This window comes from Oncorhynchus tshawytscha, linkage group LG33 (genome assembly GCF_018296145.1).
Source record: "Oncorhynchus tshawytscha isolate Ot180627B linkage group LG33, Otsh_v2.0, whole genome shotgun sequence".
NCBI lineage: Eukaryota > Metazoa > Chordata > Actinopteri > Salmoniformes > Salmonidae > Oncorhynchus > Oncorhynchus tshawytscha.
In genome coordinates, this window is record NC_056461.1 from 19,415,012 (window position 1) to 19,431,080 (window position 16,069).

At 42.9% G+C, this 16,069-nt stretch overlaps 1 protein-coding gene across 2 annotated transcripts in view; it reads right to left on the minus strand.

Moving 5' to 3' along the window:
• The window catches only part of LOC112230505 (splicing factor, suppressor of white-apricot homolog), a 162,311-nt gene that overhangs the window by 89,421 nt on the left and 56,821 nt on the right, over nucleotides 1-16,069 (minus strand). The window lies entirely within an intron of this gene.

Here is a 16,069-nt window from a genome sequence, read left to right on the forward strand (position 1 = left end):
GAGACCATGTTGTATGTTAACAAATAGTCATCACTAGCTTGCTAGTAGGTACACGATAGAAAGAGTCTGGACACCAGGATCGCCGTTAGAGACAAACAAGAAAACAACACGTGGGCTGTTTCCTCTCGTTTCTCCCTACATGAGGATGGACTCATAATCCCACTTCATACAGTGGGGCAAAAAAGTATTTAGTCAGCCACCAATTGTGCAAGTTGAGGTTGTGGACATTTCAAGGTCCTGGAGTGGCCTTGCCAGTCTCCAGATCTCAACCCCATAGAAAATCTTTGGAGGGAGTTGAAAGTCTGTGTTGCCCAGCAACAGCCCCAAAACATCCCTGCTCTAGAGGAGATCTGAATGGAGGAATGGGACAAAATACCAGCAACAGTGTGTGAAAACCTTGTGAAGACTTACAGAAAACGTTTGACCTCTGTCATTGCCAACAAAGGGTATATAACAAAGTATTAATATAAACTTTTGTTATTGACCAAATACTTATTTTCCACCATAATTTGCAAATAAATTCATTAAAAATCCTACAATGTTATTTTCTGGATATTTTTTCTAATTTTGTCTGCCATAGTTGAAGTGTACCTATGATGAAAATTACAGGGCTCTCTATCTTTTTAAGTGGGAGAACATGCACAATTGGTGGCTGACTAAATACTTTTTTCCCCCACTGTATGTATGCATGATGCCATGATTGGTGGGCAACATGTCTGACAAAGCTGCCTTGCAGCTGACTGTTTAGGCCTCAATTACCTGGGTTTCTCAGGGAGAGAGAGAAAGGCAGACTGAGGAGACAATAAGGGAAGAGAGTGATAGAAGTGTGTGTGAGTGAATGTGGGGTGAAGGGAGAGAGAGAGAAAGAGGGAGAGCGAGAAATAAGGCAGATAGGTAGTTCTGTGTCGCTAATGGAAGTTTTTCAATATTTTACAGTTCTATTAAGGAAGTGTGGCAGCGAGCTCTTCAGCCGTGGCCCTCTGGAATGAGAGATCAGGGGACCGTTAGTCTGGCTAAGGAATCTGCCTCCATGAAGATGAGCATCTTTGATGGGGGAGAAAGAGGATGAAACGTGGGTCCTGGGCAGAAATAGAAATATAAGCTCCTGAGTGGCGCAGCGGCGTCACTACAGGCCTAGGTTCGATCCCAGGATGTGTTGCAGCCGGCTGTGCCCAGGAGACCCATGAGGCAGTGGCACAATTGGCCCAGAGACGTCCGGGTTAGGGGAAGGTTTGGCCGGCCGGGATGTCCTTGTCCCACCGCGCTCCAGTGACTCCTTGTGGCGGGCCGGGCGCATGCACGCTGACGTCGGTCACAAGTTGTAAAGTGTTTCCTCCGACACATTGGTGCAGCTGGGTTGAGAAAGCAGTGAGGCTTGGCAGGGTCGTGTTTTGGAGGACGCATGGGTATCGACATTCGCCTCTCTCTCTCATACGAGAGTTGCAGCGATCAGACAAGACTGCAACTACCAATTGGATATCACTAAATTTGGGAGAAAAAAGTACAACAACAAAAAATTGTGTAAATATACACTACTCAAAAAAATAAAGGGAACACTAAAATAACATCCTAGATCTGAATGAATGAAATATTCTTATTAAATACTTAATTCTTTACATATTTTGTTGTCAGCACATTCAACTCACACAAAAATTACCAATGGAAATCAAATGTATCAACCCATGGAGGTCTGGATTTGGAGTCACATTCAAATTTAAAGTGGAAAACCACACTACAGGCTGATCCAACTTTGATGTAATGTCGTCCACATGCCTGTATGACCTCCCTACAACGCCTGGGCATGCTCCTGATGAGGTGGCGGATGGTCTCCTGAGGGATCTCCTCCCAGACCTGGACTAAACATCCGCCAACCCCTGGACAGTCTGTGGTGCAACATGGCGTTGGTGGATGGAGCGAGACATGATGTCCCAGATGTGCTCAATTGGATTCAGGTCTGGGGAACGGTCGGGCCAGTCCATAGCATCAATGCCTTCCTCTTGCAGGAACTGCTGACACACTCCAGCCACATAAGGTCTGGCATAGTCTTGCATTAGGAATCCAGGGCCAACCGCACCAGCATATGGTCTCACAAGGGGTCTGAGGATTTCATCTCGGTACCTAATGGCAGTCAGGCTACCTCAGGCGAGGTAGAGGTAAAATAAATGCCACCCCACACCATGACTGACCCACTGCCAAACCGGTCATGCTGGAGGATGTTGCAGGCAGCAGAACGTTCTCCACGGCGTCTCCAGACTGTCACGTCTGTCACGTGCTCAGTGTGATCCTGCTTTCATCTGTGAAGAGCACAGGCCGCCAGTGGCGAATTTGCCAATCTTGGTGTTCTCTGGCAAATGCCAAACATCCTGCACAGTGTTGGGCTGTAAGCACAACCCCCACCTGTGGACGTCGGGCCCTCATACCACCCTCATGGAGTCTGTTTCTGACCGTTTGAGCAGACACATGCACATTTGTGGCCTGATGGAGGTCATTTTGCAGGGCTCCGGCAGTGCTCCTCCTGCTCCTCCTTGCACAAAGGCGGAGGTAGCGGTCCTGCTGCTGGGTTGTTGCCCTTCTACGGCCTCCTCCACGTCTCCTGATGTACTGGCCTGTCTCCTGGTAGCGCCTCCATGCTTTGGACACTACGCTGACAGACACAGCAAACCTTCTTGCCACAGCTCGCATTGATGTGCCATCCTGGATGAGCTGCACTACCTGAGCCACTTGTGTGGGTTGTAGACTCCGTCTCATGCTACCACTAGAGTGAAAGCACCACCAGCATTCAAAAGTGTCCAAAATATCAGCCAGGAAGCATAGGAAATGAGAAGTGGTCTGTGGTCACCACGTGCAGAATCACTCCTTTATTGGGGGTGCCTTGCTAATTGCCTATAATTTCCACCTGTTGTCTATTCCATTTGCACAACAGCATGTGAAATTTATTGTCAATCAGTGTTGCTTCCTAAGTGGACAGTTTGATTTCACAGAAGTGTGATTGACTTGGAGTTACATTGTGTTGTTTAAGTGCTCCCTTTATTTTTTTGAGCAGTGTATATATACACACATATATAAAATTTGAAATAACATATCCTTATTTCTTACAATAGGGATGTTTAAATCTATGCTATAACTTTCACCAACAGTGTGTGTGGATTGAAAGAAAGTATGCCCCACTTTCAATCAATATTTTCCATTCTGCGTATGAACTGAAACTGAGATGTTTATAGAGTTGGTTGTCCCACCTAGCTACAGTTGAAGTCGGATGTTTACATACACCTTAGCCAAACACATTTAAATTCAGTTTTTCACAATTCCTTACATTTAATCCTAGTAAAAATACAGTTTTATATCAGTTAGGATCACCACTATTTTAAGAATGTGAAATGTCGGAATAATAGTAGAGTGATTTAATTCAGCTTTTATTTCTTTCATCACATTCCCAGTGGGTCCAAAGTTTACATACACTCAATTAGTATTTGGTAGCACTGCCTTTTAAACAATTTTACTTGGGTCAAACATTTCAGGTAGCCTTCCACAAGCTTCCCACAATAAATTGGGTGAATGTTGGCCCATTCCTCCTGACAGAGCTGGTGTAACAGAGTCAGGTTTGTAGGCCACCTTACTCGCACACACTTTTTCAGTTCTGCCCACAAGTTTTCTACAGGATTGAGGACAGGGCTTTGTGATGGCCACTCCAATACCTAGACTTTGTTGTCCTTAAGCCATTTTGACACAACTTTGGAAGTATGCTTGGGGTCATTGTCCCTTTGGAAGACCCATTTGCGACCAAGCTTTAACTTCCTGACTAATGTCTTGAGATGTTGCTTCAATATATCCACATCATTTTCCTGCCTCATGATGCCATCTATTTTGTGAAGTGCCCCAGTCCCTCCTGCAGCAAAGCACCGCCACAACATGATGCTGCCACCCCCGTGCTTCACGGTTGGGATGGTGTTTTTCGGCTTGCAAGCCTCCCCCTTTTTCCTCCAAACATAACGATGGTCATTATGGCCAAACAGTTCTATTTTTGTTTCATCAGACCAGAGGACATCTTTGTCCATGTACAGTTGCAAACCGTAGTCTGGCTTTTTTTGGCGGTTTTGGAGCAGTGGCTTCTTCCTTGCTGAGCGGCCTTTCAGGTTACGTCGATATAGGACTCGTTTTACTGTGGATATAGATACTTTTGTACCCGTTTCCTCCAGCATCTTCACAGGGTCCTTTGCTGTTATTCTGGTATTGATTTGCACTTTTCGCACCAAAGTATGTTCATCTCCAGGAGACAGAACGCGTCTCCATCCTGAGCAGTATTTCGGCTGCGTGGTCCCATGGTGTTTATACTTGCATACTGTTGCTTGTACAGATGAACGTGTTACCTTCAGGTGTTTGGAAATTGCACTGACTTTGAGGCACTGACTTTGAAGGTAGGCCTTGAAATACATCCACACATACACCTCCAATTGACTCAAATTGTCAATTAGCCTATCAGAAGCTTCTAAAGCCATGACATAATTTTCTGTAATTTTCCAAGCTGTTTAAAGGCACAGTCAACTTAGTGTATGTAAACTTCTGACCCACTGGAATTGTGATTGGTTATTTAACTTAAAATTCACTGTCTGTAAACAATTGTTGGAAAAATTACTTGTGTCTTGCACGAAGTAGATGTCCTAACTGACTTGCCAAAACTATAGTTTGTTAACAAGAAAGTTGTGGAGTGGTTGAAAAACGAGTTTTAATGACTCCAACCTAAGTGTATGTAAACTTCCGACTTCAAATGTATTTAATACAGTACAATTCAGTTTCAAGCATCAATAAGTTTCATATCTCATCCGACTGTTGGTACAGATATGACCATCATCTCTACATGCATGGATGCAGTCATTTCGAATAAGCCTTCTGCTATATGTTCCTCTGGGGTATGATTTCATACGCTATATATTCTCTCTGTCTGTAGCATCCTGTTCATGATACTGCCCTGGCATCATCGGTTTCCTCTTTAAACAGTCTTCTCCGTCTCTCAAATACAGAGCATTCGTAACGTATTCAGACCCCTTGACACTTCCACATTTTGTTATGTTACAGAATTATTCTAAAATATATATATATTTTTTTCCATCAATCTACACAACACCCATAATGACAAAGCAAAAACAGGTTCAGAATTTTTGCAAATGTATAAAAATAAAAGGGGGAAAAAGGATATCTCAAATTTAAATATTCAGTATTTAGACCCTTTACTTAGTACATTGTTGAAACACCTTTGGCAGCGATTACAGCCTCAAGTCTTCTTGGGTATGACGCTACAAGAATAGCACACCTGTATTTGGGGAGTTCCTCCCATTCTTCTCTGCAAATTGATGAGGATTTGTGTGTGTGTGTGTGTGTGTGTGTGTGTGTGTGTACTGCACTGGGTGGATGGTTTGTAGGCGAGAAAAGATATGGACTTGAGTGGGTTGATTCACTGATGTGGTCATCCTGTCTGGGTTGGCGCCCCCCCTTGGGTTGTGCCATGGCGGAGATCTTTGTGGGCTATACTCAGCCTTGTCTCAGGATGGTAAGTTGGTGGTTGAAGATATCCCTCTAGTGGTGTGGGGGCTGTGCTTTGGCAAAGTGGGTGGGGTTATATCCTTCCTGTTTGGCCCTGTCTGGGGGTGTCCTCGGATGGGGCCACAGTGTCTCCTGACCCCTCCTGTCTCAGCCTCCAGTATTTATGCTGTAGTAGTTAATGTGTCGGGGGGCTGGGGTCAGTTTGTTATATCTGGAGTACCTCTTCTGTCCTATTCGGTGTCCTGTGTGAATCTAAGTGTGCGTTCTCTAATTCTCTCTCTCTCTCTCTCTCTCTCTCGGAGGACCTGAGCCCTAGGACCATGCCACAGGACTACCTGACAAGACGACTCCTTGCTGTCCCCAGTCCACCTGGCCGTGCTGCTGCTCCAGTTTCAACTGACCTGAGCCCTAGGACCATGCCCCAGGACTACCTGACATGATGACTCCTTGCTGTCCCCAGTCCACCTGACCGTGCTGCTGCTCCAGTTTCAACTGTTCTGCCTTATTATTATACAACCATGCTGGTCATTTATGAACATTTGAACATCTTGGCCATGTTCTGTTATAATCTCCACCCAGCACAGCCAGAAGAGGACTGGCCACCCCACATAGCCTGGTTCCTCTCTAGGTTTCTTCCTAGGTTTTGGCCTTTCTAGGGAGTTTTTCCTAGCCACCGTGCTTCTACACCTGCATTGCTTGCTGTTTGGGGTTTTAGGCTGGGTTTCTGTACAGCACTTTGAGATATCAGCTGATGTATGAAGGGCTATATAAATACATTTGATTTGATTTGACTTGAGTGGTTGCCTTCAGGGGATTGTGAGTACAGCCCCAACCGGACTTAGCTTTTTGTAGCAGGTAAGGAGAGCATTTTAGCTAACCCTAACCTTAACCTAATACTCTTAACCTGCGACAAAGAAGTCACTTCCAGTCATAGCTGTATTCCACCTAGTCAAAACAGTCCATTGCTTAGCAGTGAAAAGCAACCTGTCATGGATAGATAACTGAAAATATATCTCTAGCAATACAGCTACCGAAAGTGCTCTTTGACCCTCATCCCAATATGTTGCTGATAGAGCAGAATAAAGTAGTGCAGCAAGCCGCTGGAGAGGCTGAGAAAAACCTCATAGGAAGCATTTCAGATGTTTTTAGAGGAAATTGTCGATACAGTTAGTTGTAATAGCACAGTGGTTTTAACAAGTGACGCAAAGCACTTTACAACGTCCTGAGTGGAAAGCCACTAAAAACAAGCCTGGAGCAATGGAAGATTAGCATGACTACCCAGAACAGAGTACAATGGAGAGGAGTCGTTGATGGCCTATGCTTCCTGAGGAAGTAAGTACAGTCTTAACTTCCCCCTGTCACACCTCGCTATAGACCAAAACACAGGGAAAGCAGTCTCTTTCAATAATGGATGTCCTCAATCTCACCCCACTTTATTAAGAGGGGTCTGATGTGAGGAAAAGAGAAAACTATTATTAAAAACAGAGAAACGTCAGTGTCTAAGAGAGGAGGAGCTACTACCTCAACTTAGGAACTGGGACAGTCACCAAAAAAAGAGGAAGAGAAGCGAGAAATAACTGAACCACTCGCGTTCAAGGACGCGGAGGTGAACCCCCTCATCTCAGCGCTTCAAAGGCTCTCTCAGGTACCGGCGGAGCGGAGTCACACAGCCGCAGGCACAAATCAAGAACAATGGCTTCTGCCAGGTGGCTAACTGGGCTTTTAAGTCAGGCGGGCGGACGGCTTAAGGAAGGTGATGAATTGACCTCCGTCACTCGAGGAGAGACAGGGGGGTAAGGGGAAAGAGTAGGGAGGGAGAGAAGGAGTTGGAATAATTCTCACTGCTGTGGATCATAACCTTTACAGTATGAAAGGATGCAGAAGAGGACAGGAATAGAGTGGAGGAGAGGGAAGAGCAGGATAGAGTCTGGAGGAGGGTAAAGGCACTACTCACTTTACTGGAAGAGTCGATTCAGAAAGGCAGCTTGAACGTGCCTTAGAATTTGACAAAACAGTAGTGGGGGGAAATGTTGAATATTGATGGAGTCAGCGATCCGCTGCTGCTCTACCCACCAGTCTGTTACTGTGGGGCCTTTGATGGAGGCTGGAGCTGCTGGAGGGTGTGGAGAGACAGGCAGGGACAGAGGCAGCCATGCAATGTGGTTGGCCCTGGGGTGAAGGACCACTGCCAGAGAGTGGACATCCAAGCAACCCAGAAAGGAGGAATCAAAGTCAGGCCTGCATCCCAAGCAGCTGGTGGAAAGGGGAGGGACTGCTACAGCCAAAAGCCAAGACTCAGGATTGACACAGCATGAGTAGCCTGAAAAAGGCCCTAAACTGCACACATCATTGGTGCTGCATCATGATCTAAATCTGGGGCTAACCTTAAAGCATTTCAAAACACTCCTCTGGTAGGCAGAGAGATGCTGCTTCTGGACACACACACACACTTACTATACATCACACTCCAACACGTACCCTCCTTCACACACACATCATTGGTGCTGCATCATGAAAGTGTTTGTGTGAAGGAGGGCATGTGTTGGAGTGTGATGTATGGTAGGTGTGTGTGTGTGTGTGTCCAGATGCTGCATCTCTCTGCCCACCAGGAGTGTTTTGAAATGCTTTAGGTTAGCCCTAGCTTTAAAGTGAAGTCCACACACACAGAATACATGATCAACTCTCCAACTATCTGCTCATCAATTCAGGAATGATGCACAACCACAAAAAAAAGGTGCAATAAAAGTGACTGAAAGTGTGTTTAAAATGCTCCCATCTAAAATGTGTTTCGCAGTGTAGAACAAGGCTTTGAGGACAAGCTACAATAAGCCACAATAATGTTAATAGTTTTCAGCAGGAACTAGCTGAAGCCCCAGCAGCCAAGCTGTCTCTGGAGAGATACTCAACAGAACCACATCGCTCTCCCTCTCTGCTCCCGCTCTCTCTACAGCCCAGACACATGGAGCCTACTGTTGCTTAGGCTCACATGCCACCATCATCTCGTAATCATCCCTGCAGCGAACCATTCATGTAAACTCGCAAGATCAAGGTGGCTCGCAATGCAAACTGTAGCTAGTTCAAAAATAGCTCCCTGCAGCTCCATTCACCATTTCCTGGTTGCTAAAATTCTAATAGTTCACCTAATTTCAGTTTGTGACAAGAAGTCATTGCGTAGAGAATCATTGTACCATCTAAACTGTGAAATATTGTTTTCATAATCAAAAACACTGTATATTCAGCTGTTTTAAGTTGGTGTACAAAACCAAAAGTAAAATAAGCAAAAACAACTTTTCAAAATAGAAGGCATAGAAATAACACAGAACAGATCTACCACTTCTTAGACTTGCTTTCCATGGGAATGAAAGATCTATAACTCACATTTCTATGTGAATTTGGACGGGTTGCCCAAAAAGTTACAATTGCCTCAAAATGCTTAATATAAAACGGATGACACTAGATTCGTTATCCATTTCATGCCCTGCCTCCAGTTCACTTACAGATATCTGAGCAAGAGAACCTCATTGAAATTGTAACAAGCGGTTCTGTGAAAAGTGAATTTAATCAGAAGTCACTGCCAGATTTCTGGATTGGGCTGCGCTCAGAGTTTCTGGTCTAGGCAAACTGCGCAGTGAAGACACTGATGCCCTTTGCAACCACGTACCGATGTGAGAGTGGATTCTCGGCCCTCACTAGCATGAAAACTAAATACAGGCAAAGACTGTGTGTGGAAAATGATTTAAGACGGAGACTCTCTCCAATACAGCCCAAGTTACAGTTGAAGCCAGATGTTTACATACACTTTAGGTTGGAGTCATTAAAAGAGGTCGACCAATTATGATTTTTCCATGCCGATACCGATTATTGGAGGACCAAAAAAAGCTGATACCAATTAATTGTCCTATTTAATGTCCTATTTAATTTATTTGTAATAATGACAATTACAACAATACTGAATTAACACTTATTTTACCTTAATATAATACATCAATAAAATCAATTTAGCCTCAAATAAATAATGAAACATGTTCAATTTGGTTTAAATAATGCAAAAACAAAGTGTTGGAGAAGAAAGTAAAAGTGCAATATGTGCCATGTAAGAAAGCTAACGTTTAAGTTCCTTGCTCAGAACATGAGAACATATGAAAGCTGATGGTTCCATTTAACATGAGACTTCAATATTCCCAGGTAAGAAGTTAGGTTGTAGTTATTATAGGAATTCTAGGACTCTCTCTCTATACCATTTGTATTTCAATAGACAAATCATTACAAACAGTAAACAGCCAAGTAGAAGAGTTACACAAGTCAGAAATAGAGATAAAATTAATCCCTTACCTTTGATGATCTTCATATGGTTGCACTCAGAAGACATTAATTTACTCAATAAATGTTCCTTTTGTTCGATAAAGTCTCTTTATATCCAAAAACCTCAGTTTTGTTAGCGTGTATTCTTCAGTAACTGACAGGCTCAAACGCAGTCAAAACAGACAGACAAAAAAAAAATCCTAATTGTATCCGTAAAGTTCATAGAAACAAGCCAAACGATGTTTATATTCAATCCTCAGGTTGTTTTTTTCCTAAATAATCAAAATATTTCAACCGTACAATAAAGTCGTCAATATAAAAGTTAAACAAGAAAGGCACTCATTTTTCAGAAAACAAGCCTGAAACAATTTCTAAAGACTGTTGACATCTAGTGGAAGGCATAGGAACTGCAAGTTGAGTCTTAAGTCAATGGATACTGTAATGGCATTGAATAGAAAACTACAACAACAAAAAAAATAATCCTACTTCCTGGATGGATTTTTCTCAGTTTTCCGCCTGCCAAATCAGTTCTGTAATACTCACAGACACTATTTTAACAATTTTGGAAACTTTAGAGTGTTTTCTATCCAAATCTACCAGTTATATGCATATCATATCTTCTGGGCCTGAGGAGCAGGCAGTTTAATTTGGGCATGCTTTTTATCCAAAATTCCAAATGCTGTCCCCTACCCTAGAGAAGTTAACTAGTGGTTATGATTGATTGACTGATTGTTATTTATAAGATAAGTTTAATGCTAGCTAGCAACTTACCTTGGCTTACTGCATTCGCGTAACAGACAGTATCCTCGTGGAGTGCAATGTGATCAGGTAGTTAGAGCGTTGGACTAGTTAACTTCTTGCGTCGAGCCATCCCGGATCCGGGATCGTGAATACAGCCTCAAGCTCATTACCATAACGCAACGTTAACTATTCATGAAAATCACAAATGAAATGAAATTAATATGCTAGCTCTCAAGCTTAGCCTTTTGTTAACAACACTGTCATCTCAGATTTTCAAAATATGCTTCTCAACCATTGCAAAATAAGCATTTGTGTAACAGCTAGCGCGGCTAGCGTAGCATTTAGCGTTAGCATCAGCAGACAACATTTTCACAAAAACCAGAAAATCATTCAAATAAAATCATTACCTTTGAAGAACTTCAGATGTTTTCAATGAGGAGACTCTCAGTTAGATAGCAAATGCTCAGTTTTTCCTGAAAGATTATTTGTTTAGGAGAAATTGCTCCGTTTGGTGCGTCACGTTTAGCTACCAAAAAAAAACGAAAATTCAGTCTTCAAAACGCCGAACTTTTTTCCAAATTAACTCCATAATATCGACTGAAACATGTTAAACATAGTTTAGAATCAATCCTCAAGGTGTTTTTCACATATCTCTTCATGATATATAGTTCGTTGAAAGCCTCCGCTCTCCTCTCAATCACTGGATGACTGCGTGCAGCTTGTAGATTACGCACCAATTTAGACAAAGGACACCGGGCGGACCCCTGGTAAATGTAGTCTCTTATGGCCAATCTTCCAATGAAATGCCTACAAATACGTCACAATGCTGCAGACACCTTGGACAAAGGATAGAAAGGGCAGGCTCATTCCCGGCGCATTCACAGCCATATAAGGAGACAATGGGAAACAGAGCTTCAAAAATTCTGCCCATTTCCTGGTTGAAGTTTCATCTTGGTTTCGCCTTCTGTGGCACTCACAGATAATATCTTTGCAGTTTTGGAAACCTTAGAGTGTTTTCTTTCCAAAGCTGCCAATTATATGCATAGTCGAGCATCTTTTCGTGACAAAATATTGCGCTTAAAACGGGCATGTTTTTTTATCCATAAATTAAAAGAGCGCCCCCTATATCCAAGAAGTTAACTAAGGTTGCAAGATTGAATCCCCCGAGCTGACAAGGTAAAAATCTGTCATTCTGCCCCTGAACGAGGCAGTTAACCCACCGTTCCTAGGCCGTCATTGACTTTCCTAGTTAAATAAAGATTAAATAAAGGTGTAACAAAAAACAAAATAAACAGTAAAATCGGTGTCCAAAAATAACGATTTCCGATGGTTATGAAAACTTGAAATAGGCCCTAATTAATCGTCCATTCCGATTAATCGGTCGACCTCTAATTAAAACTTGTTTCTCAGCCACTCCACAAACTTCTTGTTAACAAACTATAGTTTTGGCATGTCGGTTATCGACATTGGGCATGACACAAGTAATTTTTCCAACAATTGTTTTCAGACATATTATTCCACTTAACATTCACTGTATCACAATTCAAGTGGGTCAGAAGTTTACATACAATAAGTTGACAGTGCCTTTTAAACAGCTTGGAAAGTTCCAGAAAATGATGTCATGGCTTTAGAAGCTTCTGAAAGGCTAATTGACCTCATCTGAGTCAATTGGAAGTGTACCTGTGGATGTATTTCAAGGCCTACCTTCAAACTTAGTGCCTCTTTGCTTGACATCATGGGAAAATAAAAAGAAATCAGCCAAGACCTCAGAATAAAAATTGTAGACCTCCACAAGTCTGGTTCATCCTTGGGAGCAATTTCCAAACACCTGAAGGTACCACGTTCATCTATGCAAACAATAATACGCAAGTATAAACACCATGGGACCACACAGCCTTCACACCACTTAGGAAGGAGACGCGTTCTGTCTCCTAGAGATGAACATACTTTGGTGCGAGAAGTGCAAATCAATCCCAGAACAACAGCAAAGGACCTTGTGAAGATGCTGGAGGAAACAGGTACATTGACATAACCTGAAAGGCCGCTCATCAAGGAAGAAGCCACTGCTCCAAAACCGCCATAAAAAAAATCCAGACTACGGTTTGCAACTGCACATGGGGACAAAGATCGTACTTTTTGGAGAAATGTCCTCTGGTCTAATGAAACAAAAATAGAACTGTTTGGCTATAATTACCATCGTTATGTTTGGAGGAAAAAGGGGGAGGCTTGCAAGTCAAAGAACTCCATCCCAACCGTGAAACACGGGGGTGCTTTGCTGCAGGAGGGACTGGTACATTTCACAAAATAGATGGCATCATGAGGCAGGGAAATTATGTGGATATATTGAAGCAACATCTCAAGACATCAATCAGGAAGTTACTTCCAAAGTTGCGGCAAAATGGCTTAAGGACCACAAAGTCTAGGTATTGGAGTGGCCATCACAAAGCCCTGACCTCAAGCCTATAGAAAATTTGTGGGCAGAACTGAAAAAGCATGTGCGAGCAAGGAGGCCTACAAACCTGACTCAGTTACACCAGCTCTGCCAGGAGGAATGGGCCAAAATTCCCCCAACTCTATGTGGGAAGCTCATGGAAGGCTACCTGAAACATTTGACCCAAGTTAAACAATTTAAAGCATTGCTACCAAATAGTAATTAAGTGTATGTAAACTTCTGACCAATGAGAATGTGATGAAATAAATAAAAGATTAAATACATCTCTCTCTACTATTATTCTAACATTTCACATTCTTAAAATAAAGTGGTGATCCTAACTTACCTAACACAGGGAATTTTTACTATGATTAAATGTCAGGAATTGTGAAAAATGCATTTGGCTAAGGTGTATGTAAACTTCTGACTTCAACTGTAGCTAGGTGGGACAACCACATACAATAAGATATTAAACATTTAAAAAAGTAGCTATCAGCAAATCCAAAAGTCACATGCGACTGTTAGTTCAGATGTTTTCGGAAGTTGGGCAGAGACTCTGCTGTCCTAGGTTCCACCATTGGGGTGCCAGGACAGAGAAGAGTGGACTGGGCTGAGCGGGAGCTGCCCTCATGCAAGGGTGAGAGGACCAAGAGACCAGAGGTGGCAGAACGGAATGCTCGGGTTGGGGTGTAGGGTTTGAGCATAGCCTGAAAACACATTCTCCACTGCCAAGGAGATTCAAGAATTCTTTGATAAGCACATCAAGCACAACACACAGGGGAAGAGCTGATAGATCTAGGCTAACCCCAATTTGACTGGCTCAATATTCAGCTATGCTATACATACACAGCCTAAACTATGTCTGTGATGCTGTCCTCAGTGTGAGGGAGGAAGCCGTGGTGAGAAATCTCACAGTATTAACTTTGCTGTGCGTTCCAGGTTACTCTTTTCTTTGGCTGGAGGAAACTGTGCAGACACGGTGATCTGAGCTATCTTATTGGCCAGCGGTAGGCCCATGACTGCATGGCCAAGCATACCTCCAACTCAATCATCAAGTTTGCAGACGACACAACAGTAGTAGGCTTGATTACAAACAACAATAAGACCACCTACAGGGAGGAGGTGAGAGTTCTGGGAGTGTGGTGGCAGGAAAATAACCGCTCACTCAACGTCAAAACATAGCAGAGGGAACACACATCGAGGAACTTGAAGCTTTCCACCTTCTCCACTCCACATCGATGGGACCGCAGTGGAGAAGGTGGAAAGCTTCAAGTTCCTCGACGTACACATCACTGACAAACTGAAATGGTCCACCCACACACACAGTGTGGTGAAGAAAGAGCATCAGCGCCTCTTCAGCCTCAGTTGGCTTAATACCTAAAAAAATGTGGCTTAACACCTAAAACGCTCACAAACTTTAACAAAGGCAAAATTGAGAGCATCCTGCTGGGCTGTATCACCGCCTGGTACGGCAACTGTACCGCCCACAACCGCAAAGCTCTCCAGCCATTGGTGCAGTCTGCCCAATGCATTACCCTCCTGGACACCTACAGCACCTGATGCCATAGGAAGGCCAAAAAGATCATCAAGGACATCGAGCCAATGCCTGTTCACCCTGCTATCATCCAGAAGGCGAGGTCAGTACAGATGCATCAAAGCTGGGACTTAGAGTCTGAAAAACAGCTTCTATCTCAAGGCCATCAGACTGCTAAACAGCCATCACTAGCACATCAGAGGTTGCTGCCTATAGACATAGATTAGAAATCACTGGCCACTTTAATAATGTTCCGTATCTAGCATTACCCATCTCATATGTATAAACTGCACTCCACACTATTCTATGATATCTTTTATCAACATGTAAATTGTGTTTACATATTGCATCACCCATCTCATATGTATATACTGTATTCTATACTACACCACTGACTGTTAAACAGCCATCTCCAGCACATCAGAGGCTGCTGCCTATAGACATAGATTTGGAATCACTGGCTACTGTAAGGAAATTAAACACAAGCCAGTTTAATAATGTCTACATATCTTGCATTACTCATCTCATATGTTCAAATTGTACTCTATACTATTCTACGGTATCTTAGTGACTTTAATTGGGTGATGCAATATTTACACACATCTCATATGTATATACTGTATTCTATACTATGCCACTGTATCTTAGTCCAATGCCGCTCTGACATATGTATATATTCTTAATCCATTCCTTACTTAGATTTACATGTATTTTGTGAAACTGTTGGATATTACTGCACTGTCGGAGCTAGAAGCACAAGCATTTCGCTACACCCGCAATAACATCTGCTAAACATGTGTATGTGACCAATACATTTGATTTTGATTTGATTGATAGGTGCACTTGATCTGCTCTCTGGCCCTGCCGTGTAGGCAGAATTCTTCGTTCAGATACATGAAATGGTCCAAAATGGGAACACTTTGCCTTCCTGGTGCTAGGGCTGATGAATCATGTGCACCTACCGCCTACAGCAACAAATGAAAAAAAATAGGAACGGGAAGGCTTCATCGTCAGGTTTTTTACAGAAATGTTTGGTGAACGACTAGGAATGCCTTAAAAATAGTGACCACTAATTTAGACACTGATGACTCCACACCAATTAATGAACAATATACTGAAGTGTCATACAGACTGGGGTGGCTTCTTTGTTGGGCTACAGCGCATTGAATCCATATGGGCTAAACTGTGTAGGATAGACGGCCAGTCCCATTGGGATAAACTGATTAGGATAGACGGCCAGTCCCATATGGGCTAAACTGTGTGGGATAGACGGCCAGTCCCATATGGGCTACCACACAGTCATTTTTTGTCTTCCTGTTGATGGCTGTCTTCCTCTGTTCACGCTGCTGAATTTACCTCCCAGGGAGAAATTGACCTACAGGTCATGATTAATTATAGACCGCATTACTTGCATAAACCCTTTTTTTTTTTTACATAGTAGAAAAGCACATACATACTTTAAAAAATGTAGGATATATTATGTTGTTACGGTAATTTAGCCGTTATTGCTAATAATAATAATA